Source organism: Equus asinus, chromosome 14 (genome assembly GCF_041296235.1).
Source record: "Equus asinus isolate D_3611 breed Donkey chromosome 14, EquAss-T2T_v2, whole genome shotgun sequence".
NCBI classification, from domain to species: domain Eukaryota; kingdom Metazoa; phylum Chordata; class Mammalia; order Perissodactyla; family Equidae; genus Equus; species Equus asinus.
The window spans coordinates 21274822-21302545 of NC_091803.1; the positions used below are offsets into that span (position 1 = coordinate 21274822).

Below are 27724 nucleotides of genomic sequence, written 5' to 3' on the forward strand. Positions count from 1 at the left end.
TGCCAGCTGGGACATGGGTTCCAAATTCTGGTCTAATCTCCTACTAGGCTGTGACTGAGCCTCAGTGGCCCCTCTTGCCCCAAAGCACAAGGCCTGAACTAGAGGCCAGCCTGAGTGGCCCACTCTCCTCTACAGCTCTGGGAGAAAAAAAGAAATGGGTCAAAGAGAGGGATCCAAGAGGGCCAGAGGAGCTGCTGCCCCAGTCAGCTCTGTTTATAACCCTCAATCCTCCCACGATGTCTCCTTCTTACCACAGTGACCCCTTTCTCTGTCCCTGAAGACTCCCTTTTGTCCTTGGCCCATATCAGCACTTCCATTTGGGGGGTGAAGGAGGGATGTTGTGGAACCTAAACAGTTAGAAAGTTGGACTTACAGCTTTTAGAGCCTTGATTTGTCCATACATACAACTTGGCTCTCTATCAGGGCACACGCTTGCACTTCTAACTGGCAATGGAGAACTGAAACCCTGCAGGGAATTACCAGGAAATGGCTTTCGGACTCACTGCCATCCAGTAGCTCTCCAAGAATCACTGAGAGAAACAGCATTTTAGAAAGATTTATGCAGTCCTTTTCCTCTAGATTGGCATTTTCTGAAATGTTTCCTGGAATACTCTTCCCGTAAGATATTAATACATATTCCTAGAATAAGGAATTTTGTTTAGAATTATTGGGTTAGATCAAATTAAGCAGATTTATTTGGATAGGTGAGGGTGGACGTGGTAATAGATTACTGTGTTTACCAAACAGGTTTGACCAGAGAACATCTGTTAACTTATAGTCCCTTGGACTGTAGTTTGAGAAATAGTACTCCAGATCCTCTGGAGTAAGCCAAACTGCCAGGGAACCAGAGAGCTCACTGTCACTACATTCAGCTTTGGAATGGCTCCATAGCTCTGCAGAAAGACTCTAACAGCCATGTGAAACTCATTGCTGGGACTTATGACGGAATGAGTGGCAAAATATTGTTTAGTACAGTATGTTATTTTCTTTATGTAGACCCTTGGGAGAAATAACGCTCTGGTTATAGAGTCAGGAATAGTTCAACTTCTTTTGAACAGTTTGTTTCTCTTTATCTTGTGGCCCTCATGAACTGTATAACTCATTAGGTTTCCCTCTTCAGGACGGCTGCTAGAAGCCTTGAGCCAGCCTTGTGGCCCAACTGTTGTAAATAAGTGGCAAGTGACCAGCAGACAAACCTCATTCCTAGCTCTACTGTGCATACCTACCTTGTTTCTTTTTCCTTCTTATCTCCCAATAATTTTTAAAATGTTTCTCTTGGGGCCGGCCCCATGGCATAGTGGTTAAGTCTGGCATGCTCTGCTTTGACGGCCTGGGTTGGAGGGTTTGGATCTTGGGCCCCGACCCACACCACTCATGAAGCCATGTTGTGGCAGTGACCCACATGCAAAATAGAGGAGGAGTGGCACAGATGTTAGCTCAGGGCTAATCTTCCTCAAGCAAAAAGGAGGAAGATTGGCAATAGATGTCAACTCAGGGCGAAGCTTCCTCACCAAAACAACACAAAAACTTTCTCTTTTCATTATGTTTTAAAGCTACCTTAAATCCTTTTTGATCCAGGGTAAGGTAAGTGGATACACCACATTACCTATTACCGGTCCTAGTACCTAACTGATAGATTGATATTGGCTTGTCTGAGACTATTGACACTGGGCTGATCAACAAAGTTGACAGGCAGTTGATGTACAGCCACCACTGTGGTGAGAGTTACTTAGTTCTGGGGCATGTAATGTTTTTGACTCTGGAGACTCTCAAGTATGGCAGTCCTTTTCTATCTGTTTCTCCAGTTGTTACAGCCATGAAAACAATTTACTAAGCCATGTTTTCCATTTTTTCACCTCTATGGAAAGCTCGTAAGACATTTTTATCTACATATGTTTTGTTGTCAGTAGATTCCTGGTAGGATATGAAAATAATTTATAGAAGATATCCTAGAAATTTAGAGTTAAAAAGGGGCTTAAAGCTCTTCTATTCTAGGGCTGGCAGATAGTTTTCAGTTGTCATACTATCTCTAGTCTATTATTAAGTGGCTGCCTGTTGAGGATTCTGGGCCAAGAAGGAATAAAAGGCTGGATTTATTAGTGATGTCTGCCAGGAGCACGGCATGAAGGAGAAGGAAGTATGAGCACTGCATATTTTCTGTCCCCATCTCTCCCTTTGGACAGGTGAAGTTACCTGAGATGGAGATGGCACTAGAAATCAAGTGCCCTTATTCTGATTCCAGGATTCTTTTTACCCCATCTTTCTGAAGTAATTCTTTTTCTTCCAACTATAAAGTTAGTAGACTAGAGCACTGAAAAAATAAGCTACTTCTAGATTTGCATTAATTATAAAATAAAAGACAGAACCCTCTTCTTCATTCCTTTCCCCAATTTCTGATAGTTAAGAAACGAGGCCATTCCATAGTCAGACCTAACCAAATTGTTTTTGTCTACAGTTAGCCACGTTATCTTGGTTCTATTTTTCAAATAAAGCCTACCTGTTTTATTGAAACACACCCTCCAATAAGCTCTTTTCCCCTTGGTACTTATTTGGTCAAGGATGTTGCTAGCCAAAGCCAAACTATCAAATTTAAGTCTCCTCAGGTGTATTCTCTTTTCCTGAAAAAAAAAGATTAGGGAGGAACATTTTAGAAAAACCAAATTCAGCAACTTTGCTATCTTAATATGCAATGCTGATAAATGTCACATTAGCAAATACTAATCTTTTCAAATAATAATCCTGATGAAATTGAGATGAACAGTTTGGCTCGTAAGGATTTCTTTTTCTTGAGACAGTGGAATTCTTTTCCCTAAGCAATTTGCTAATAAAAAATTGGTACTGTCTTGTTTCTTCTTCTTTACCTTACTCATCAGAAGTCAGGTTAGCAGTCTTTGTCACATATTTACTGATGAAACATTTCATCACATCTTCCTAAGATAAGAGTTTCAAGCCTACCCTGTCCAGGGATAGGACAGAGCAGGCGCAATTAATGAATCATTTTTTCAAGCTTTTCTTCCAGTTGTCTGCAGGCTGATTTCTCCTGACATGAGTTAAGCTATTTAATGTGATGGAATCCATCTTGTAGGGCTTTCTCTATTCAGGCTATGTGATTGAATTCACAGTTCCACTGATTGAGTGCCTCATTTGTCACTTTGTTGAGGAGATGTTTTTGGACCCCTTTAGTTGGGAGGTTGGCTGGAGTGGGAACTAGGGGGAGAACCAGCCCCTAAGCCACCATTTCTTTCCTCTTCAAACATGGTTCATCATCACCCTGGAAGAGGCAGGAAGATAGTAGAGGATGGCCAGTTGCTCTGAAAACCTGGCTGCTGTAAAGTTGATTGTGTCAGCAGGCCAGATTCCGATGTCTTCCACACCAGGATACAGGCCCCTGAGAAACCAACCACTTTAGTGACATGGGTATCCACCACATAGTGCCCTGATGTGGTAGAACCATCCGTCTCTAAAATGTATTGGGCCTCAAAGCAAATGTCTGTCTTTTAGCTGCCAGCAGCCCGGTGCCAGTTAGAGGAAACAGACTTGATGGTTTCACTCTTGCCACCCCTGAAACAGTGGTGTTTCAGAGCTGGGAGCCAGGCTAGATTCATACTGACCCTAAGCTATGCGTAAGTGCTCTGTGCAGTAGCCCAGCTGCCTGCTGAATGGGAATGGGGTAGTGTGCCCAGCATCACTGACATACCAGGAAGGTGCTTCCTGCCATCCTCCCTCTCGCCAGGTGCCGCATTTCCTGTTAGTTCTTCGGGAAGGAAGGCAGGTCAAAAAGGTGGATGAAGCAGGTCAGAAAGAGGGCATTCTCTAATGCAATGGGAGACGCCTCCTTATTTGCTGAGAGGAATTCTCTCCTATGGAAAAAGTGTTCCGAATTAAGCCTTAGGATACAAGTCCTCCCTCTGAGGGTGCTCAGGCCATTAGGGCTGCAACTGCAGGTTTCTGCTTGTCGACCTTTGCTCTCCAGCTGAACACACCAAATTCCCTGTAGAACTGCTTGAGTGTGTTGGGAAAGTCAGGTTATTTTTTAATTGAAAAATAAATTTCTTCTTGCGAAAATGGGAACAGTAAAACCTTCAAGGAAAATGAAAGAGTAAATAGATGTTCCAGTGTCGAGGCCTAAAACAGGGGGTTTTTATCTGTGATTAATACATCACTACAGGATCTGTGGATAAGCTTCAAGGAGCCCTGGAATCCCCTGAAAGTATCCTTAAGGTTTTGTTTATTTGTGCACTTCTGCATTGCCTGAGAAGAAGGTCCTAAGCTTTCATTAGATTTTCAAGTACATCTGTAACAACAACACAACAAAAATCAAGATTCACTGGGCTAGCAAAGACTAAAGATGCACAGTCATCTTTTAAGATGCACCCTGTTACCCACCACAGATGCCCTCACAATCCTGACCCTCTTCTCCCCACTAACTGGAGCCTTCACAAAGATAGACCCTGGGTCCCAGGGAGCCATGTTTTCATTCAGGAAGGTTTAGGGAAACTTCCACATGTATAAAAGAGACTTTACAATCACTTTTATTCCATCTTTGTTCAGGCAACTTTTTGATATGGTGTGGTTGACATTTTTTTTAGTCCTTTTATTTTATATTATTCATACATTTAAAATGTGACTATTTTAAAGTTTTCCATTCTAATTTGTCATCACTTGGCCAAAATTGAGCTGTGGCTTGTGCATAGCAACGTTTGCTTTTACCTAAAATAATGACATCAGAATTTTAGAGCTTATCTGACTGACCCCACTTCTTTCACCATGGAAATCCACAGATCTTAAGGAGCTTTCTTATGGTCATTGGTAGTAGAGGTAATGAGTTATTTTATTCTTTGTTCTTATCAAAGAAAGGAAGTTATAGAATTAATGGAATTTTATAATGTTGGGGGTTTTCTTTAGGGTTATCATTAAACTGTGCCTTCTGCACAGTGTGGTTATATGAAAATCTCACGAAAGTACATCTTCTCTGCCTTTTCCAGATCTGTATCCTTTCCCCCATTCCCTTCCTCTCCCTTCTACCCCGCCCCAGCTCTGTGTGCATACGAAGCCCCCCATGCTGAGCCTGTTGAGGGCCTCCCCTGGGCCCTCTGGGAAGCTTCCTTTCTCAAACCTGTGTGGCTGCACATTGAAAGAACATGTTTTTCTTCATATGCTCTTGCTTTAAATGATCCACTCTTCCCACCATGCTGCCCAAAGAAATAGGAGGGTCAGGGGACGGGGAAAGGAAAAATACCACAGTGTTTCCCCTGGGGAAACCTGAGACTTGCCACTTCCCAGGATTCCAGGTATAGAAGGGTCTTTTCATCTGGCAGAAAGCTGGAGAGTGTGGGTAGAATGGTGGGTTTTGTTAATGAATTGCTGTTAGTTTCCTCCTTCTTCATCGTTCTTAATAGCTTTTAGAAATTGTGTCTTTTGACTCAACCCTTCCATAGGGCCAGAGATGTTTCCACAGAGAGCCCCCTTCTTATGAATAAGAACTTCTTTCACCTTTGTTCAGTTGTCCCACCATGCTGCTGCCTTAGCGGAAAAAAAAAGTATTGTATATATAACCTAGATTACATCCCTATAAAGTGAATTTGTAACGACTCCCTCGTGAGCTTAACAAAAGTATGTCTAGACAGTTTTTTCTGGCTTTCTCTCCCAAACCTCTTTGGGTTAAAAATAGGGAAGGATTTGTTTTACGTATCTTTAACCTTTTGTCCAAATGTATATTGCCTGTTTTAGTTTTATTTAGAGAAAGTGTGTAACTTATAAACCAGCTCACTCAGACCTTGAGACTGTCCCTGGCTGGCCTTCCTGCTGCCAGTGGATTAGCCAAGTCTCCAGAAGTGTTTTACAGGAAGCTTAGACAGAGGGAAGCACTTAATTATTATCCAAATTTTTCCCTTTAGTTAAGTTTTACCGTAAGATATCCCAGAGATTATATTTTTAGCAACCACATTAAAGAGACTGGAGAGATTAATTTAAAATTGATAATCGCATGGCAGCACCACAGCTTAACAAGCTCAAGGTCTGCCTTGTGGAGCTGGCTGCTCTCTAGGGATTCCAGTTCAATTCTCTGCGCTGCCAGTTGAAATCAGAAATCACAACTGCAGTGATTAGCAGCGAATTCCCTGATCTCCTGCCCCAGGCAGAGGGAGAGGGGCCTGTTTTCTTGGTAGCCAATAGTTAACCCTTTTTGGGGAGGAGTGGGAGGCAGGAAATGATCCCTGGGTATGAGGTGGGACCTAGTAGTCTCTATTTTTATAAAAACTGCCCAGGTAATTCTGAGCATCCTCAGGTTTGGAAGCCACTGCTTTGTGGGGAATGATGGTGAACTGTGGAAGAAAGCGCCTCTGTGGCCCAGCCAAAGCTGCCCTCTAGTCACTAGGACCCCTGACACTCGTACCCATGCGGTTCAGAGGGCCCTGCTTCCATGGCTGCTGGGCAGCTCTGTAATGCTAGAGAGCTTTTCTCTGAGGAAGGAAGCAGAAAAGCCTGCTTTCTGCCCCTCTTCCAGCTTTCTTTTTTTTACAAATGGCCTCTGGCTACCAAATGGACGATTATGGATAGTACTGTAGAGCAGCAGTAAGCAGTGTTAATGAGCTGCAGGATATCAGACACAAAAAAGAAAATATTTTCCCTGCGGGCCAAACAAAATTAATTTTAAAAATTAATGTAAACCACTAATGCTGCAAGTGCCTCCGTTAAATTATGGGACTGTGACATGTACAATGCTATATTTTTGCCATTGAATTTGTTATCTAAGAGGTGTTCATTGTTTGTTATGGTGTGAAAAGCTGTTTTTCTCCAGATAAGCGTGTTCATTAGTAAACTGGATCCCTGCCACCACCCTGTTTCTTTGCACTGAAGTAATGCCATGTAGCATAAATGCAGACAGCCGCTCTGCATTTAATATCAGAAATGTAAATCAGAAGCGTCCAGTCTGATTTTAAATGGCTTCAGTCTCTCCCAGGATGAAATCTGGGGGGAAAAAATCTCTCTGCTGCTCCTGACATCACTGCTTTGGCAAACAGACCCTGAAAGAGGCTGATAATTATTAAACAAAGTATCTTGTTTCCCAGTGAGGTCTCCAGATCACTCTGTCATTAGACTGGATTTATTTCTAGGGTTTCATTCACACTGTGACAGCCTGGGATTGATAAATTCTGTGTTTTAATTTCAGGCAGAAATGAAGCTGGTCAAATGCAATTTGGGAGGGGAACAACCTTTGATAAAATGGCTGGGCATCTTAATGCCTAAATATAGAACTAGAATGAGGAAGGCATCTTGGGTGGCATGCTGAGACTTCAGCCAAAGCAGACAGGGCATCAAAGCCAGACTTGGAGACAGTACAGAGACACGCTGGGGAAAGCCACGTGTAGTGCAGGTCCAGGGCACCCCTACAGGTGACAGGTCCCCTGTTCTGGGTTTGTGACACTGGCCTTGCCTCTGAAGAAGAGAGAGCGCAAACAGGAGAAGTCCCTTGTCCTGCTGGGCAAAGCCAGAGTGCAGGGAGTGTGTTGTGGCAGTGACTGCAGCCTTGGGTGTCCTTCCCTCTGTTGTCATTTCAGACACATCTGCCCACCGCAGCACGGGGTGTGACTAGCCCAACCTGAAGAGCATGTAGGTTCTCATTGGACCTCCACACTCTGCTTCTCAAGGTGTTGAATCAGCTCAGGGTCTGATTTTGTTTTTTCAAAGGGAAGCCAAAATTACTGACTCCTCTGATACTCTTTTTGCCTTCTATTTACTTACGCAGCAAATATCGAATTCAGCACTATTTCACATCTGAGGGGTGCACCAGTAACCAGTTGAGTGTGGAGAGAAAACCTGATGAGCAATAAGCTCATTTCCGTAGAAACAGGATAATTAAGATGATGTGTGCTAAAGCAATGGAGAGCCCTGGCCAGGCAGTTTTTTGGGGTCCTACAGGGGCACCCTGTCCCTGCCCTGATGTGGAAACAGCCGGACTGACACACAGGAAGGATGGTGTCGTCCTCTGTGGGGCTCTGTGGCTTTCTCCGGGGCTGTTGATATATTCCTGTGCTTTTAGCACCTTATAACACAGGCCTGTAACAGCAACCAGGAGGGTGGTTAGAGCTAAACCCTCCCTCCTCTTCCAGACTCTGTTTCACTAATGAGGAAACTTGGGTTCTCAGGAATGACTTGCTGCTAAAAAAGGCACAAACTAACTGCCTCATTCCAAGAGGCCCATCAGAAACTCGTGGCAAAAGGCTTCTCACCAGTCATGCTAATCACACATATGAAAGCAGGAACTGATCTGCCATCACTAAGATGGCCATATGTCCTGGTTTGCCTGGAACAGTCCTAGTTTATGTGTGGCGTAGAGGTTAATAGCACCCCCTTTCACTCTTAAAAGCATGCTAGTTTGAATGCTACATGATGGGGTCACCCTAGCTATCACCCACAACCTAGCCAGTTTGTTCAAGGCAAGTAACAAGCCATAATGGGCCCAGTGGGTCAGAATCTCTTGTTTCAAAGTTGTAGAAGGGTATATTCTGAACAAAAGCAATGAAAGAAAGGTTAAAAACATGCAGAACAATACCACATAATGTTTATATTTATATACAGATACAGGGAAAGTATAAATGCTATCAATGCCATACTATGCAGTAACAAATATCAAATGAGTGATAGTATCTCCCTGTGAGGAAGTATTTGAAATATATATTTCTTTTTTTTTTTTTTTTTTTAAAGATTTTATTTTTTCCTTTTTCTCCCCAAAGCCCCCCGGTACATAGTTGTGTATTCTTCGTTGTGGGTTCCTCTAGTTGTGGCATGTGGGACGCTGCCTCAGCGTGGTCTGACGAGCAGTGCCATGTCCGCGCCCAGGATTCGAACCGACGAAACACTGGGCCGCCTGCAGTGGAGCGCGCGAACTTAACCACTCGGCCACGGGGCCAGCCCCTGAAATATATATTTCTTAAGCTGGATGGTAGCTATATAGGTTTTCCTTACATATATTCTTAGATTATCCTCTACTTCTTTTGTAGACAGAAATATTTCATAATTTAAAAAGAAGTGAAACAAGATCGCAAGATAGTATGATTATGCCTATGGGGAATGACTGCATTAAAGAGTGGGAGTGTGTGTGTGAGTGTGATTGAGTATGTGTGTAGTGAAGGGGGATTATACTAAGAGTCAAGCATCTCGAGAACTGCTGTTGGCTACTAGGGATGATGTCACTGGGAGCATGAATAAAGCTCCGCACTTTACCTCAGGGAGACCACTGACAGCCAGGGACTCCAGGAAGAGGCACAGTGTAACCAGCACGGGGTGCCCACCGTGGTACCTGGCATGGATGTTTCTGGGACTCAAAAGTAAGGGTTACCTCCTAAAATCTGACATGAGAAAGCTACCTATTTGCATTCCAGGTGGATTCGCCTCATAGACGCTGCTGTTTGGTCACATTCGGTTTGCAGGTTGACATTTACTGTTGTGTCCTTGAGGTCAGCACTTGACCCATAGATTTTCATAATTCCTCTATTTCTTTCTGACTCCAACAATTGCAAAGACTCAGATCCTTTCTCCCCACCACTTGCAGTAAACAGAAGAAGGAGCACAAAGAGAAATATGCAGCCTTAGGGGAAGCCTTATGGTGAGGGGCCAAGGGCCACAGGTGACTCCTCCATATCCCTTGGAGAACTTGATGCTGATCCAAAGAATCATGTTGGAATCTGAGGGAATCCTCCTGGAATAAGTGAATCTTGAGGAAGCTTTATTTCTGCCCAGGAGACTGCATTTCTACGCTTGTACCTTCCCTGCAAACACTATAACTGCATCTAATCCTGAGCTTAGAACTGTCTGGCTTCCAGAGACTCTGGTTCTAAGCAAAGAAAGGACCCACCATACCTTTCCCCCATTATTTTTACATCTCTGCAGAATAATGTGTATTATTTACACAGATTGTGTATTATATACTTTGATACACAATATCAAATGTATATTTTTAAGCATATTTCATGTGTATTTTCAAGCATCTTTCTGGAATCTCTGTCTGAATAGGTATAGGTATAATTCCAGTCACACTGATTAGCTTATGGAAGCAGCCAGGAGTGCCTAAGATGGCCGAGGAATGAGAAGGGAGTATTCCACATGGGAATGGATTTTTCAGGAAGAAATGAGACAAAAGGTAGAGTCATGAGAACATGGAGTTTGGACTGAGTACATATCTTACCCCCTCCAGTAGGATGTTTGTGGCACTCTTTCACACGAGTCCTAGGCGAGCAGGTGACTATTTGATTTGGGTCTTTTACTTTTGGGCACCTGGTACAGTGATCTGCATACAGCAGATGATTGCTATCAGCCTCTTGAAAATAACAGCAATAGCTAAACTTTATTCAGCACATACTGTGTACCAGGCACTTTGATAAAGCACTTGATATGGATTTTTGCTTTTATTCTTCATAATCACCCTGCAAAATAGGTATTTGGATGAGGTATTTGGATTGCCATTTTCATATGTCAAAAATAGTCAAATATTGGCAATTGTATGTGGTTCAATCTCATAATCTTATTGTATTCAAAAACAGTCAAATATCAGCAACTTTATGGTTCAGTCTGATAATCTTTTGTATTTGTTTTGCAAATGGAGAAATTCAGACATTAAAACGTGCTCACAGTCAGGCCAGCGGGCAGGCAGCAGGGTGGGAATTTGAACCAGGTAGTCCAGTGCCAGACCTTTGCACGAACCATGCTGCCTCCTCCTTAGGTGGCAGGCAGAGGCATGTTTTCATGGCCTACATGTTCAAATCAGTTCTTCCACACCGCAGCCAACTTTGAGATCAAAGATGGCTGGTCACATGAATCAAATGTTTCCTGGAGTCTTGGGTTACGTTTATGATGCTCTGTTTAAAAAGAATGATATGCAGTGAGCACACCAGAAATCTGGAAGATGGAAAATCTCTCTTTAGGATCTCTGCTCCTCTCTCCAGCAAAGAAAGAAATCGGTGTGGTGCCAGCAGAGGTGTTCTCAGCAGGACCTGGCCCATTAAATGAAAGACTTCCATGCTGAGCCAATCAAGAGAGACCTGGACAAAAATCAGACTCTTTCCTGTCCTGGAAACCCATGCCTTAAATCTGTAATTCATCTGTTAAATCAAGTGTGCAGCCAGTGGTTTAGCACCGAGGGGGATGGCAGGGAAGGGAAGAGAGGGGGCCGGAGCTGCAGCACTTGAATTTCTAGCATCAGAGTCAAGTTAGGAAAAAGAGACAGGGCTGTGATAGCTTCTTGGACTTTACGTTTCCAGCAAAGAGAAACCAGCAGGAAAGATTTTTGAAAACTGATGAGCTGGTGGAAGGCATTAGAACAATGGTGGAAGAGGCAGGGACCCTAGGGGATGAATACAACACAGTTCCCTATTGCCTTTCAACAAGACTGAAAAAAGTTTAGGATTTTTTTTTTATGGGACTTGTAGCCATTTCGAAACTTTCATTTTTCATAATGTCACAGATAATCTTTTTATCTATTATCCACTGGCTCTTTTCTGAGAGGCATTTGCATCAAATAGTGCTGCACAGATCATGACTGTCTCTAGTGGGGAAAGTGGCTTGAAATGAAAGGTTATTCACTCCCTCTGCTTTTGCTGGCTTTGTTCTTGATTCTCACACATTTTTTTACATCTGAATTTGGGTATTTCCAGAGTTTTTCTTTAGAAATCTGAGATCTAAGCATATTCATACTCCAATCTATATATCAGAGGTTGCAAAGCTTACATTCACTAAAAGTGAAGCATCTACTTTGAAACATTTGTCCGACACCACAAGACCTCTAAAATCCCTTCAGAGCATTTCCCACAGAGGCGGCAACGTAGAAAGGCAGCACTCACGCCGTGGGGGCCCTCTCCCTGGCGCCAGGCTCCCAGTGGTGGTGGAGTAGTGGTCTTTTAAGCAGGCACTGCTAGATGTGAGCTGAGCAGTCGGCTCCTTCCAGCAGCAAGGAGAATGGGTCTGGGGGACAGATTTCCTTTCACCCCTCCTGCCACGTGGGGACCAAAAACAAGGGCTCTCCCAGTCGGGAGAGGTGGGGCTGTGTGGATGGAGCATGGCTGGGAACTGAGGAGCAGCCTCGGCTCACAGAGAGAGGCGTCAAAAGACAGCCCATTTATGTGTAAAACCTTGTTGAAAAAAATGGTGTAGAAAGTCATGGGGATATGAGTGATAGCTTCTGTTCAGCTTCTGTTACTTAGCTCAGCCCCTCAAGCTCTAGGGCACTCTGGGAGGGACCACAGTCGTTCTCAGGCCTACAGGACAAAGCCTCTCATAACAGCATCCTCTTCTTCCCTTCTAGCTTCCTCCTCCACTGCTCCCCACCAGAACACTCCACCATTCCCTCACACAGGGCCTAGAAACATTTCTTTCCCTCCCCAGAAGGATTGAGAACAGTCTGAGAGGCAAGGCCCTGGGGCCACTAAAATTTACGTGTTCACACTGGGCACTGAACATGGTCTCAAACAGCTGCACTCAGGTTAATACTGACCTCACAGAACAGTGGCCAGGGGCTTGTTTTTACATTTGTGTATCTAAAGAGTCCCTAAAATAGGGAACCGTCGGCGCAAAGTAGTAACTGACAACCCCCTCTAACCAGAGGACAAGTCTTTGTAGCTTTTGAGGCTACTTTGGGGTACTGCTCTTACCCTCACAAAGGCCTGCAGGGAGGCAATGCTCCCTCATTTATTACATAGGACACTGAAGGCTGGGCGGTTGATGTCATTTGTCAGGTTCATGAGGCTGGTGGCTGCATGGGCCTCAGAACTTAGATCTTTCTGACTCTAAATTCCTCGTTCTGACCGTCTCCTGCCTCCCTGAGTTGTCAGAACTTCTTAGGGCACACTGTTCCTTTATTGTAGGGACTCTAGATACACAATAATGATGCGGCTGCTGTGAGGATTTGTTTCAAAGAGAAGGGTAGCGTTGTTGGACTGGTAAGGTAATTTCCTTGTCCCTAAGCTCATCTTTCCAGACCTTTGAGCCAGGCATCATACTTTTATATTTTTATGACTGAAAAGAAATTTCTGTTAAATCATAAATACACTAGATGCCCTTGTGACTACATACATGAAAGTATTCTCTCCTTGGGCATGGAGATCTCCCAGTGATGCGGCAGGAATGTAGAAATAATTTCTGAGTTGTCAACTAAACATAACAGATTTCCCAGTTGTAGCAAACACACATGTGGCTGTGAATGTAAGACTCTCCAGGAAACACAATGCAGTTTGTACTGTGTAGTTCTCCTCATTTACTGTAGCTTTTCTGTAAGAGCTCTATGAGCTTAGTTTCATTATATAGATATTTATAACACTTTTAATAAGTAGAGTGTCTGCTAACTTGTGTTTATTCACTTGTCCAGAGTTAAAGGGAATTGTAGTGACTGTTTCATCATCCAGATTTACAAACGTACCTAGACTGGCAACATGGGATGGCAAAAGAGCACTGAAGTAAGACTCAGGAGATGTGGGTCTTGTCCTGGCTACCTCTAATCATGACTTGAGTAGGTGTCTCCGCTTCTGGAAGACTCAGAAAGAGAGAGCCATAATACCTGCCCTGCCCACCTCCTTGGATTGGTAAGAGTTCCAAGGCAAATTAGAAAGACTGGGTGCTCCTGGATGTGACCTTGTGCCACTGTTCACCAGATGTGGTAGGACAGACCCAGTTTGTGGCTGCCCACTTAGAAGCTTTTGGTCCATAGGCTATGCTGTCCCCCTTTGCTGGGGGGAAACGAAGAAAGTTGTAAGATCCACACCAGCCCACTCTTTGACAGGGAGCCTTGGTTCCTGGTGACAGGATTACCCATGGTCTCCTTAAAATGCCCTGTGCCTCTGTTCATGCTCGCCCACCTGTAATACACACATGCTTCAGAACTATTTGCTGGTCCCACTTCTCTCACCCTGATCTTTCTGCTGAGCAGATAACCCAAGATTCCTCAGCCTGCCTGGTACTGCAGTGGCATAGCTCTCAAAACATGCAGCCACCCAACGTGTGGAAACAAACCTCTAGGACTCCTGGGAGGTTTGAGATCACCTCGTGGCTAAGCCTTCAACAGAGATTATAGTCTGTAAAAATAATAACAATTAAAATGTATGCAGGTTTTGAATGTAATATGTGCTCATTGAGAAAATTTAGAAAATTCAACATGTATTAAGAAAAAAAATCACATCTGCCGTAGATATATTTTACATGTTTATGTATTTGTTCACTATGAAACACCAAAGAAAGAGCACAATTTTCTTTTTTCTCTTACCTTTTTGTGATGAGCAGTACAGTGTTAAGTTTAGGGACTTGGATTCTGGAGCTAAACAGCCAGGGTTTGAATCCAGCTCTGCTACTCACTAGCTCTGTGAACTTGGACACATTTTTTGACATGTTTATAATTCCATTTCTCATCTGTAAAATGGAGATAATAGTACCTACCTCATAGGGTTGTTAACAAATAAAGGGCATTGACATAAATAAATGAGAACATAATATTTTAAAAATCAAGGACCTGCGATTCCATGCTCTGCTCACTGCCTCAGTCACATGAAGACTGGGGACGGAGACTACAGCATCCTCCCCCTCCGACCCCTCTCCCTTCCATCTTCATAAACCTTAGGAGAGGAGGCACTACCCAGAAGAACAGCATTTCAATGCTGTTCAGGGCCAAAAACCTGCCTTACCATTTGCATCAAGGCCAGAACCTAGTCTGGTGATTATGGAATCAGAGACTCACATCTAATACCATTTGTAGCACATCCCTTAATTAATGGAGATTGGGGGAGGGGGTTGTCAACGAGCCCTATATATTTTCAGCAATGCTTTAAAAAACACAAAGTGCTGTTTAGTCCTCACAACATCCAGGAAAGCAAGTGAGGAACTGTTCTTCCCATTGAGTGGATGGGAAAGCTGAGGCCCCTTGGAGGGATTGGACTGCACATCCAGTGCCACCAAGGCGAGTTCCCCATTAGGGGGCCTTGCTCATCTCAAGCTGTCATGATCTCTCCACAGTAATGACCAGCCTCTTTAAAAGCTCCCCAAATGATTCTATAGAGAGATAGCAAAGCCTTGGCCCCTGAGCAGAAGCCCTCAGTCTGGGACCGGCAAGGCCAGTGCAGCATCACAGAACACGGCTGACCCAGACAGCCCTCGATCCTGTGACCTCTAGTGTCAAGATGACAAGAGGAGAGGGTCAGGCTAGTGATCCTCATAGTTAGAAGAGAAAAATAATGCAATGCCTAATTCTACTCATCTCCTGTCAGAATCCTCCCTGGAGGGGCTCTGACGAGGGCTGAGGGGAGGGGAGGCACTTCTTGATGCACAGTGCTGCCCTCTCCACTTCGACCCTGGCCTTTGCTCTGTCTTCTCACATGACCATGGAGAGAGGTCTTTAGAGCAGTGGTTCTCAAACTTGAGTGTGCACCAGAATCACCTGGAGAGCCTGTTAAAACACAGATTGCTGCCCCCATCCCACCCCTGGAGTTTCTGACTCAGTACGTCTGGGATTTGGCCCAAGAATTTGCACTTCTAAGTTCCTGGATGATGCTGGTCCAGGGACCACACCTTGAGAACCTGTCCTTTGATAGCACTGGTTAGCAGGCCTTGATCCCTGTTGACAGGATGGTTCAGATGCTAAGCTCTACAAATTCAAATTCCAAACACCAGGCAACCAGACTGAGAGCACTTCTCGACTGTGCGTGCACAGACCACAGAGAGAGGCTTAGCAGCAATCTGATCCTGGGCCCAAGGAAAGCTCTCTGCAGTTTGCTGCTTCTCTTTACCCTGCTTTGATGGTTTCCTTCCATTTCTGTGGGTGGAGGTTGCAAAGGCTAGACTAGACACAATGAGCAGAGTGGGTGGGAGGGGTGGGTGAGTGCGTTGACTTTGGTGAGGGATGTATGTGTCCAGAACCACCAAAATGGGGTGGGCAATAAGAATTAATGCTAGCTGCTTTGTGAGCAGATCTGCAAAGCTGGCACTGAAGCAGCCTCTCTTAGGGGCCTGGTGCGATTGGCAAGAGTGTCATCCTCAGACACTTGTTTCTGGCTGGCCCCTCAGGAATTCCCCCTCTTCACCACACCTCCTGGATTACGGAGCACTGAGGTGTTGTGGCTGAAACAGGAATTAGAAGCTTCGGTTTACATGCCCACTCAGTCACTTACTAGCTGAAGGGCAAGGAGGTTTCTGAACCATTCCAAGCCTCATTTCTTAATGTATAAGATGGAGATGATGTGCTTGGATTTATCAACCTCTCAGGTTGTGGGGTGGACCTAATGGCGTACATTCAGTGCTCTGCTGTGAGGTTAGGGCTCTATAAGGAAGACAGCCACAAGGGCAGCCCTGGTGCTCTATGGGAAGACTAGGAGGGAGGAGACCTGAGGCCCGGCCTGGCTTTTCCACCCACTCACCTTCACAAGCACTTCATCCTTTCACCTCCAGTTTCCTCCACTGTACCATGGGAAGTTGGAGTAAATACTTCAAGCATAACATCTTCTGGCTGTAAACGGCTTGAGCCCCTTATCAACTGGAAGACTGTAATAGAGACTGTGACGTCTAAAACCCCAAACAGCAAAGAGTATTTCTTCCAAATCATCCAGTCTGGATGGGCGGGGCAGCTTTGTGGTTCCAGGCACGGACAATCGCCGTGTCACGCTGCTCCAAGCCTCAATCAGGTTGCTTCAGGGCTGCCCTGACACCCCTGCCCTGTCCCTGCCTGTCCCGGATGCCGAGTCGTCAGAATCAGCACGCGCGCTGCCTCCGCGGCAGCCAGACCCCGCGCCGGCACGCCCGGCCTGCGCCGCAGCCAATCGGCGTGTGCACTGCAGGTGACCTCCCCCGGGCCCGGGAATAAATTGTCGACTTTACCTACGGCGGGTTCCAGTCTTCTGGGCTAATTAGGCGAGCTGGTCATGAGGCGCGCCGAGGTCCGGGGCGGGCCGCGGGCCGGGGAGGGGCGGGGACGGGCCGCGCACCGCCGCTAGACTGCTGGCGTCCGGCCGCCGCCCGGAGCCGGCTGCCAGCACCCGCGCAGGCCAGCCTCCCAGGGCGCGGCGACCTCGGCCGGTCGGTGCCTACGGACCCCCCTCGGAAGCCGGGATCCGGGAGGGACCGGCGGGGGTGCGGCGCGGCCGCTACCCTCGGACTGTCGCCTCGGGTCTCCCGTGGCCGAGATGCAGCCACTGCTGACCTTCCTGCCTGCCTGCAGACCTCAGATGCGCCTTTCCTGGACACTCTGAACTTCTGGAAATCTGGGGATCGCGTCGGGTGCTTTTGTTTTTGCGTCCTCCTCAGTTCTGCTTTGGCTTTGGGATTTTCTGGCTACTTGGATACGCCTTTCCTTTGTGGGTAAGTCTCCCCTGGATCGCAGCACCAGTAAGCAACCCCGGTGGACATTAGCCTTTAAAATCCCCAGCCTAAATTTGCCGGGGCTGGAGAAGACAACCAACTCCTGACCACGCACGTAAGGGCTCTCTGATTCCACCTTTCCTCTGATGGGAAGAAATATAATTTCAGGGCAGAATTTTCTTTGAGCACATTGTCTGATAGGATTGGCAATTACTAACCAGGAAAATGAGTAGCAATTAGGAGTTCAGTAATAAATGGAAGTCTGTTGTCCTAATTGAGTGGAATTACTGAGGGGTAATGGTAATGCTGAATTCTTCAGTTTAATTAAGAGTTTATATAATTACAGTGCAGTTTTTATTTCTTGGGGGAGCTATGGGGTAGGACTTAAATAACCCATGTGGTGGTTAAGAAACCCACTCAATGGGTAAGTAACTGGTGGGTTAAAATAAATGTGGGTGCCTTGCTCAAGTAACGTGAATTTAGGTAGATTCCTGATACAGGGATGTGGCATCTTGGGCTAAGCTGGACTCTCTTTCCACTGCTAATTTCTATCTGATACCTACTGAATGGTTTAGAAATTATGAGGTAATCTCTGACACTGGCATGCTGACCTCGAGCTGCTCCAGAGACAGCAAAGCCCAGCACTCCCCTGCAGCGGGATTAGCTCCCCTCCATGCTTTCTGTAACTGTGTTTTCCGCATTCCCCAAGAATGAAGTGAGTGGGTCATTGGAGAGTGTTTTGCTCTTTGGGGTTTCTGTATCAAAAATCTCCTGATGGAGCTGTTAAGCTGTAAAAATTGATAGCTGGTGGGGCTGGGTGAGCTTCACTAAAGTTATGCAGCCTCAAAGCAGAGTGAATGTGTAGGTGTGGAACTTGAGAACTAATCTGTAATTATAAAGATGTTATTTTCCTCTTTGGTGGTGTATTGTTTCCTTTGCTTTTATGTTCTCATGAAATTGTTCTTCTTGTGAGAAGCAGTGAAACTGGAGAGAAATCCCTTCTCAGAGGACAGTTTTGTTGTATTTTTGGTGTAGGTTTCTGGGAATCCTTTTAACCCTGCACTGGGATGTGTGTGTTTATTTCTGTAAGAAACTCCAGCAGATTTGGAAATCACCAGGTTTTGAGTATACCGGCAAATAATCAGCATTTCCAAGAATAATATTTATTTGTCCCTTGATTTCTTTCTCTTGCTTACACAATGTTGAGATTTTTCAGCAGGATAAGCAGGGACAGCCTTCTCTAGAGAGCTCCCATATCACAAAGTGGGCTCCGGGAGCACCATTCAAGTTGCATTTCACTCCAGAAGAGACAGCAAGTGGCAGGGAAGGAGCAATGCATCTTTAATACTGCATGGGTTTTAAAGTTTGCAAAGCACTTTAGGAATTTATTCGTAATTCCTCATGGTTAATGAGAGAAAACAGGCATGGAAGGATGTTTGCCGTGTGTGCCTCCCAGCCTCAGCCCTTCCAGGTGCTTCGCAGTTGCCTGGGGACAGAGCAGGGAGGTGACTGGAGGCTGTGCTGATGTTACTGTCTAGAATTTTAAGGACTTAATTGCTCTGGTTTTTCCTTTTTCCTCCAGCCCTCTTTTGGCATCACTGCCATGAAAATCTAACAGAACTATAGAAAACAGCTGTGTCCTTCCAGAACCATGGCTTCTTACTGCAGGCTTCCTTTATTGGTTTGCTGATCCTTTTTTTTGTGTTCCACCCAAGATGCAGCAGATTCCTTTTCTTTTTCATGAAATTGTACAACAGGCAGATTCTTGAACACACAACATTGGATGGAAATTTGAGACTTGTAACATTCAAGGATTACCAACTGCCAAGTTTTGTAACTTTTCATGAGAGTTAATTATTAAAGATTACAACTTCGTATTGCCCCTTTTGCATAAGTATTCGCAGTTCCTTTACATGCTTGCCTGTTAACTGTTAGAATAGCTAGATGATGTAAGAAAGAGGGTCAGGGATGGCCGTAGTCTCAGAAATGCTGCCCTGGGTTAGGCTACCCTAGGATTCTCTTTCAGACCAGTGGATGTTTGGTGCAATGACGTGAAAGTTTCCTTCCATGATAACATTGTTAAGATTTGGTTCCAAATACCCTTTCTTCTTTTTGTAATCTGCTATGAGTCTGTCACCCATGCATTCATCTAAAATCATCCCAAACAGATACACAGGTTTTGGGGCTCCCAGCAAGTTAGGAACAAATTCAGGTCAAAAGCAGATTCCAGACTCTTAAATGATCCAACTTGGAAACACAACATAAACTGGCCTCCAGCCTTTTAGAATGCACTGCTAGCTTGAGGACAATAGCACTGGGAAAGATAGCAGTCACAACCCCTGCCTGTACATTTTTTCATATTCTTTCCCACTCAGTCTTGGATTCCCTCAATAGGCTCTGTAGTAGGTATCAGTCACCACTTGTCTGCTGGTTGCTCAATGTGGGTTACTCACTTCTGCATAAGTAACACCCTGAAGCCATGCTATAACAATTGAGCATAGAAGAAAGTAACACTCAAGTTGGTGTTGGCTCCTATGCAAGGGATTAGCTACTGGAAGTACCTGAAAGGCCTTGTTGAAACACACTCACCTGTAACCCAGTTCCTTGGCCTGGATCTCAAGGACAGGGTAATGTCAGTTCCTCTTTATGACCTATAAAGTGAGATGTCTTTCTCCATTTACACTTGACCTGATGGTTCATAGAGTCTTCCCATGATAGAGTCAGAAGAGTACTTTGAGGTCATGTAAGCCTTTGCCCCTCAAAGTGGATCATGGCTCAGCAGCATCTGCATCACCTAGGAGCTTGTTAGAAATGCTGAACCTTAGACCTGTCCCCCACTTGATCAAATCAGGATCTGCATTTTAACAAGATCCCCAGATGACTTCCATGCATTATGACATGTTGGGTTCTCCCATGATGCAGACTCTGAGATAAGAGTTTAGCAAGTGGAATAGTTATTCAGGAGCGCCCTTAGGATCAACACCTGTGGGAGGAAGGAGGCAGGGGGAGGTATGGGTAGGTAAAGGGGGAAGTCAGGCTGTAATACAGGGCCAGAGACAGGCTCCACTAAACATTGGGAAGCTCTAGAGCTAGATTGGCCTTCAGAGTTGTCCCATGTTGGGCAGCGATGGCCAGGCTTTTATCCACCCTGCTGACAGCAGTCCTCTCAGCCAGGCAACAAGTCCTTCATTGGACAGTGCCCACCCCACACATTCTATTTGGGGGAAGCGCTGCTCTAGCCCAGAGGTTCTCAAAACATGGCTCCAGACCAGCAGGCCCTTCAGCACAGGGGACTTGGTAGAGGTGCAAATCCCTGAGCCCCACCTCAGACCTGCTGAATCAGAAGCGCTAGAGTGGTGCCCAGCCACTTCTGTTTAAACTAGTTCTCCAGGTGACAGCTGCATGTTTGAGTTTGAGAAGCGCTACTCTAAGGCAGCCTTTTTTTGTTTGTTTTGTTTTTTAAGAACAGCTTTATTGAGATATAGTCACATTCTATCTCAATAATAAAATTCACCATTTTAAAGTGCAAGTCAGTAGTTTTTAGTGTATTAAAAGTTTGTGCAAACATCACCACTAACTGAGAACATTTATGTCACCCCAAAAAGAAACCCCATGGCCATTAGCAGTCATCTCTACACTCCTCTCCTGAGCCAGGCAACCACTAATCTACTTTCTGTCTCTGTGGAATTGCCTATTCTGAACTTTTCGTAGAAATGGAATCATAAAATATGTGACTTTTTGTGCCTGTTTTCTCTCACGTAGCATAATGTTTTCAAGGTTCATCCATGTTGTAGCAGGTATCAGTACTTCATCTTTCTAAATAGATGAATAATGTTGCATTGTATGAGTAATACTACATTTTATTTGTTGGTGAACATTTGAGTTGTTTTCAGTTTTTGGCTCTTGTGAATAATGCTACTATGAACATTCATGTACAAGGTTTTATGCGGACATATTTTTTCAGATCTCTTTGGTAAATACCTAGAAGTAGATTTTCTGGATTGCTATTGGTAACTCCATGTTTTAGCTTTTTGAGGAACTTCCAGACTGTTTTCCAAAGTGGCCGCACCATTTCACATTCCCATCAGTAGTGTATCAGAGTTCCGATTTCTCCATGGCTCTCCAACACTTGTTATTATCTGTCTTTTTAAAATAGCTGTCATAGTGGGTGCAAAGTGGTATGTTGTTGTGGTTTTTATTTGCATTTCCCTAATGACTAATGATGATGAGCATCTTTTCACATTCTTATTGGCCATTTTGTGTATCTGCTTTGGAGAAATGTCTATTCAGATCCTATGTAGGGCAGCCTTTTACTCCTTAAGGAATCCCTCTTGATGTCTGCTGTGTGTCTGGTCCTGGACAGTTGCTTTAGGATTTATAAGAGAAAGCCTAGGACGTGGCCTTTAACCACTGGAAAGTTCTAATTAGACGTGGGACAGTGAAAGAAGAGGACAAGAGAGCCCACTGTCAAGGGCTAACCTGAAGAAATTCACCTTCTTTACAAGTTGTGTTACAGAAAGACATTGTGTGGGTTCTGGGACACAGTGTGAGGTAGGGTTGTGGAAAGGTTTTGTGGAGGCTGGAGACTGCTAGGAAGTCTGGAAGTGTTGAAAGGACAAGGAAAGAGTAGAGAAGAGATAGCTAGAAGTCCCCAGTGGGCCTTCCACATAGTGCTCTTGTTTTATGGGTTACCCACCTCCGTAAGAGAGGAGCTCAGAAGCCCAGGATTTCTTTCAAGATTATGCCCCCTACCAGCCTCAGAAAGGCGAAGCGATTCTTCTGTTTCCTCATCTGGAAAAAGAATACTTGCCCCCCCTATTTATCAGTGGTTATAAAGATTGGTTAGAATATTCTGTGAGTAAGTGCTTGAAGAGTGTGATTCACTCTATATCACAGGTGAGGAAACATTTGCAGATGTCCCTAAACAGACTCTGATTCTCTATTAGCAGATCTCATGGTGGCTGTGCCAGGTCTCTCCCAACCCCCCCAGGGCAGGTGCCTCTCTCATGGTACTTGAGACTATAAGGTGAGTCCTCAGGGCTTCCAGGCAGCTTCTCTTTACAGTTGCAACACACCTTGAATATGGAATACTGGAGCAACAGGATTTCAGATCAGAGGTGTTTAAATCAAAACCTTTGTTATGCTCTTACACATCAGGGATCTCTGCATTGATGATGGTGAGACCAGCCACCTTATGCTTGTAAAGTGCTTATAAAGTGCTCTCTCAACCTTACAGGGGAGGAAACCCAAGCTCCAAGACGTGACTTGGTTAGTGTTGCAGATTAGATGGTTCCATGACCAGAACTTGACCCCTGGACCACCAACACCTGGCCCAGTGACTTATCTGTGAGTTTTACTTTACAGGTTGCTAAGGATTAATGATGGGATGTTTTGGTTCTTGGTCTATAAGTAGATCCTCTCCCAAGAGGTTCAGGGTCTCATGATAACAGACATTCGTGTTTGTTTGGTGTTGCCATCGTGTGTGTTCCATTATAGCAATATATTCCAAATGCCATGAGGTCATCCTGGTCTCGTTGAAGAAAAGTCTTTCAGAAGTATGCAGAGAGGTTGAAGCATTAGGAAATTTTCTGAATGTGCTCAGTCCTGAGTTTCTTCCAGGAGCCCTTCATTTGGCTGGGTAACAATTAGAATATTTGAGTCACTGTTTCTTGAACACAGTCAACACAAAACCCTGGCAGTGCCCAACTCAGAGTGGGTCGGAACGTTTGTAAACTGAAGAGCCTGCACACAGGATCATGACTTTCTTTCATCTGTCCCCCCGAGCTTTCTCAGATATGCCTTTCCCTAGATAAGGATGTGTCCTAAAAGCCCTGTGTGGTCAGAGTTTGAGTCGGTTGAGCCCTAGTTTAAACTCACAGGGGTCCATGCTCAGAAAAAGCAAGTCCTCTGATAAAACAAAGCCCTGTGTTGTGAAGCAAATTATACTACCTCTAACCATTTGTTTCTTCTGTCAGTTAGCAATTTTACATAGGTATTTCTTTAAAGCCACTTATATCTATATAGAATATTTCTACACACTTCTTTTTTGTTTGTCATTTTTTTGAAGAACAGAACATGTAAAAGCTCTTTGAAATCATAGACACAGGTTGGAGGTAGAAGGATAGACAAAAGTGTCGTTTTACCTCAATTTTTCATTTTTCTCTCTTTTTTTTTTTAATATCAAGCAGGCAGGAGAAAGGAGATCTGCAAGTTTCTCAGTCTTCTTTGGGATAAGAGTTTTGCAATGAAAATGTCTTCACCTACATGCTTCTCAGTGTCTGTGTGCCAGACACCCAGTCACCTATGGTTGATGATCCTGACTGATTAAACTCTGGACAAAGCCACAACTTTGAAGAGGCTGATCAGCCACATTAACAGACCAGGGGAAGTGCTTCTATCTAGAAAATGGCCCCTGTGAAGGCTCCTGCAGCATGTCTGGGCTTTGGTGCCTGGCCTGTGTGGGGTGCTCTCCTGCGGCCTGTGCTCTGCCCCCCAGCCTCAGAAAGGACAAGCCAGTGGTTGGGGGGCAGATGCTTCAGATAGGGGAACCTGCTGTCATTGTAAGAAATTATTCAGCACTCTCAACTAGTGCCTTCTAGATAACACACCTACAAGGCCCTGGTCCTATTGGAGGGGCCTGCACATGTTAGTTCTCCTGCCAATAAAAGAAAAAGAGAGCAAGAGAGAAAGCATTTTATTGTTAGGGAGATGATTTTGCCAAAGTTTAAATGGATTCTTTCTTCTCTTACTGAAGAAATACACATTTAATGGTACCCAGCTTCCCTCAGTGCCTCTGACGCAGAGATAATAATAACTAATATTTATTGAGGACTAGTGGGCAGGTGTTTTAGCACTTTAGTATAATCTTCCCTAAAACCCTGTGGAATAGGCACCTATGCTGACACTACAGCTTGGCGAGGTTATCTTGTTCTGGTTTGAACCTGGGCCTCCTAGCACCGTGGTGCAAGACACACCTGACCCACAATAAGAACGTACTGTTAGATGATGCAAGATGTGTTTCATAGAACTCACCAAGGCCCTTGGTAATTGTTGGCTGAATAAATGAATGGCTGAACCTCTTGGGGTAATTTTGTTCCTTTTGATAGTCCTTTTGGATGGTGCATTCCTCTCCACAGAAGGACATTTATCACTTAATCTTTTAATACTTGCACAGAATAAGAACTTTTGTGAATGTTGTTCAGCCCAGTTTCACACTCCACCCCAGGCTGGTGATGTCCTGGGGTGGGACAGGAGCAAAGTGCCAGTGCCGTCAGGTGTGTACTAGTGACTAGGATGCTGAGAGATCTCCTGCTTTGTGTACTTGTAATGTTTTCTTTTGGTGATGTTTTAGGTCAGTTCTCTTGAGGGGACAAATGCTCCAGATGATGTCTTTTAAGGACTCCTCCTTCTCTATGAGTCTTCATTTTCAAAGCATGTGAAGAATTTAGCGTAACATTTTCCATTTTTTACTAAGGCTAAACTTACAGACAGTGACAGATCCACTTTAAAATGGCATAAAACAGTAAATTGCCCTTGTGCTGTGCTCAATTTTACATGCCTTGGAAATACTGGGAAGTTGTTGCCTCTTCTTGGTTTTCGACAGTGGCTAATCACCTATTGCTGAATGAGATGAATTGAAATAGTGACCTGAGAACTAGAATAGCATGGTATTGATGTTCACAGGCTGAGTAAGCCAATAGGTACTAGAATAGATGTCTTATATGGAAAAGATGTCTAACAACATGACCATTGTAATCAAGTCGTGTTTACTTCCAGATACTCCCGGCACTGAGAAGCAGTTTTTCTTTCCCTTTCCTTCTGTCTTCCTCTCTCTGTCCTTCCTTTCTTCCTTCCTTCCTCTCTCCCTCCCTCTCTTCCTCTTTGTTTCCTTTTTTCTTTCTCTCTTCTTTTCTTTTATGTAAACGTAAAAACTCCCACTGAAATCTACTTCATATATCAATCTGGAACATTTCTAGTAAATAGTGGGAAACTAGAGTTTGTCTGAGGTCATCTTTCTCATAAAGCTTGTTGGGCACCAGAGGAGATTATCAGAACAGGTAATTATACCACCTTCAGATCTTTAAAACTGAGTCTCATCTAGATCTGATTACTGTGAGGGGGTTCTGTTTGAAACCTATGGGATTAACCAGATTTAGGATTTGGGAAAGTCCCTGCCACTTCAGTCGTCTCTGATTCTTAAAAATTACTTTTGCAGCCTATGAATAATTATGTTTGTGACATACTTGGTTCTTGGTTTTGAATCTTCATACATTCAGTCAATAAATGTTTACCAAGTACCTTCTACGTGCACGCAATATGTTAGGAACTGAGGATATAGTGGTGAAGAAAATAGACACAGCCTCTACCCTCATGAAGCTATGTTAGGCAGTACCATAAACATAAGCTTTTCAAAATCTTTAATTATTTTAATAGTCTCTGTGGGGCAACTAGTCATTCATATGTACTTATATACACATACTTGTCCTTCTTGGGTAAGTCCGGGGCCCATCTGCAGTTGACCTGCTTCTTAAAGCCAGGAAGCGCTGCACTCAGCTGTGCTGTGCACGGGGTGGGCAGAGAGAGGTTACTGGGATTAGAGTTCCCTTATAGCTGCGGGGAGCTTGCCACATGTAAGAAGACTATGACGTGTAGTCATTGAACCTTCAGTGCTGATAGGGAATGCTTTCTTTTTAAAATATGTGTATCTCTGTGTTGGGATGTACGATCAGTTGAGGCCTTAGGGCAAAATCCATTGACAGAAAGCCTATGGAGAAAATGAACCTAGTGGAGGTGGAGGATATGGAACAGTGAGGTAGAAAGCAATGAGGTGCCAGATGTTGGAAAAGTCAAATCTAAACAAGATGCAAGACGACTCAAAATAGAGATAATATGAATGAAGAGTCTGGGGGATCTTTGGGAGATTAAGCCATAGAAATGGTGAGTGTTGGGTGATTTTTACCTAGGAGCGTGGTTACCAGCCTTCCTGGTGGTATGCAGTCCCCATGCCGTCTCCTCCGGGCCTCAACTGCAGTCTGGTGACACAGCAGTACGGTGTGTAATAGACTACCATGCTGGTGAGCTGGAGATGAACTTGACACGTGGTATTGCCCATATGAGTAAGTTTATGTGAAGATGTATATGATTGTTCTTTTAAAAGCTCTAGTAATTCCTGCGCTAGATATTTATATTTAGAAAAAAACTGGAAATATCTAAATGAAAGCTGCTTATGCATTTAGAAGTAAATTTGTAGGAGGTCTGCTGCTCTCTTTGTTCACTTAGTTCAAAGTTAATCACTTCCAGGAAGGAATTCTACACGTGTAATGGTGGTGGTCAGTGTTATGCTAAGAAATTAAAACCTTTGTTTTTACAAATGTTACGTAACGTGACTTTCTGTGAAGACTTGAGTGAGAACACTTGCACCCCTGGCACAGCATGAGAATGCGCATCTCACTGAACCCTTGCCAACTCTGAGCACTTGCTCTTTTGTTAGTTATTCTTTGACAGTTTGACAGACAAAAACTCGCATCCTCTTGTTTTGTCTGGGAGGTTTTAAAATGCTGCTTCCCATAGTGTGGAAATGATTCTCTGAGTCTATAATGCCTTTTCTAGAAGAATGCACTCCAGTTTCTAGTTTCTTATTGGGATAACTTTTTCAGAGGGACCCCCTTAGGAAAATTAAAGACCATCAAAAAGCATCCCCAGAGGGGATACCCTGAGGAAAGGAAGAGGTGCCTTAGAGGTTGTGTGTGGGATTGGGGAACTCTGATGTGGGTTCCTCTGGTATATTGCTTAGTGGGAAAGTGGGTGTAGCAAAGAATGCTAATTGACTTCTAATAGCCATTCTCCCCTTCTTCCTCATTAATACAACTACTGACTTTTGGTTGGGGAAATGGCCCCACTAAATAGAATTGACTACATTGCATAGTGTCCCTTGCAGCAAGGTGCTGTTATATAACTAAGTTCTGGCTAATGGGTATTAATGAAAGGATAAAGTGCAGCTTGAAGAGCATATCCTTAAAGGGCCAGGGGCATACCCAGTCTAGAATGTGGATATACGATTAGGGCTGCAGCTGTTGGCCTGGGCCATGATGTGGCTTTGGGAATGGAAGACAATAAAAGCAGAAGCAACAGTGTTTCTAGAAAGACCCTACATCCCTGACATTATAGAGTGCTATACCAGCCCTAGACTGCTTGCCTTGGACCTTTGACTTTGAGAGAGGGAACTCTTGTCTAAGCCACTGTTATTTTTGTTTGTCTGTTACCTGCAGCCAAACTGACCCAGTGGGAAAGTGGCTCCGAAAGGAGCTATCATTCACCTTTCTAAGTTTCTAATATTGGAAGTCATTTCTTACATCAAGTCCTCTTGTTACAATTACACAGTCACAATGTGTAACTATCT

General features: G+C 44.3%; 1 protein-coding gene and 1 long non-coding RNA gene across 11 annotated transcripts in view; one reads left to right on the forward strand and one right to left on the reverse strand.

Moving 5' to 3' along the window:
• AUTS2 (activator of transcription and developmental regulator AUTS2) overlaps positions 1-27724 on the forward strand; it is a 1153302-nt gene that overhangs the window by 964351 nt on the left and 161227 nt on the right. The window lies entirely within an intron of this gene.
• LOC139040171 (uncharacterized) lies at positions 8727-16526 on the reverse strand. Its single transcript, XR_011494169.1, has 3 exons — positions 16389-16526; positions 14249-14391; positions 8727-8916 (listed from the first exon to the last, which is right to left on the reverse strand). It is a non-coding gene; the product is annotated as an uncharacterized lncRNA (long non-coding RNA).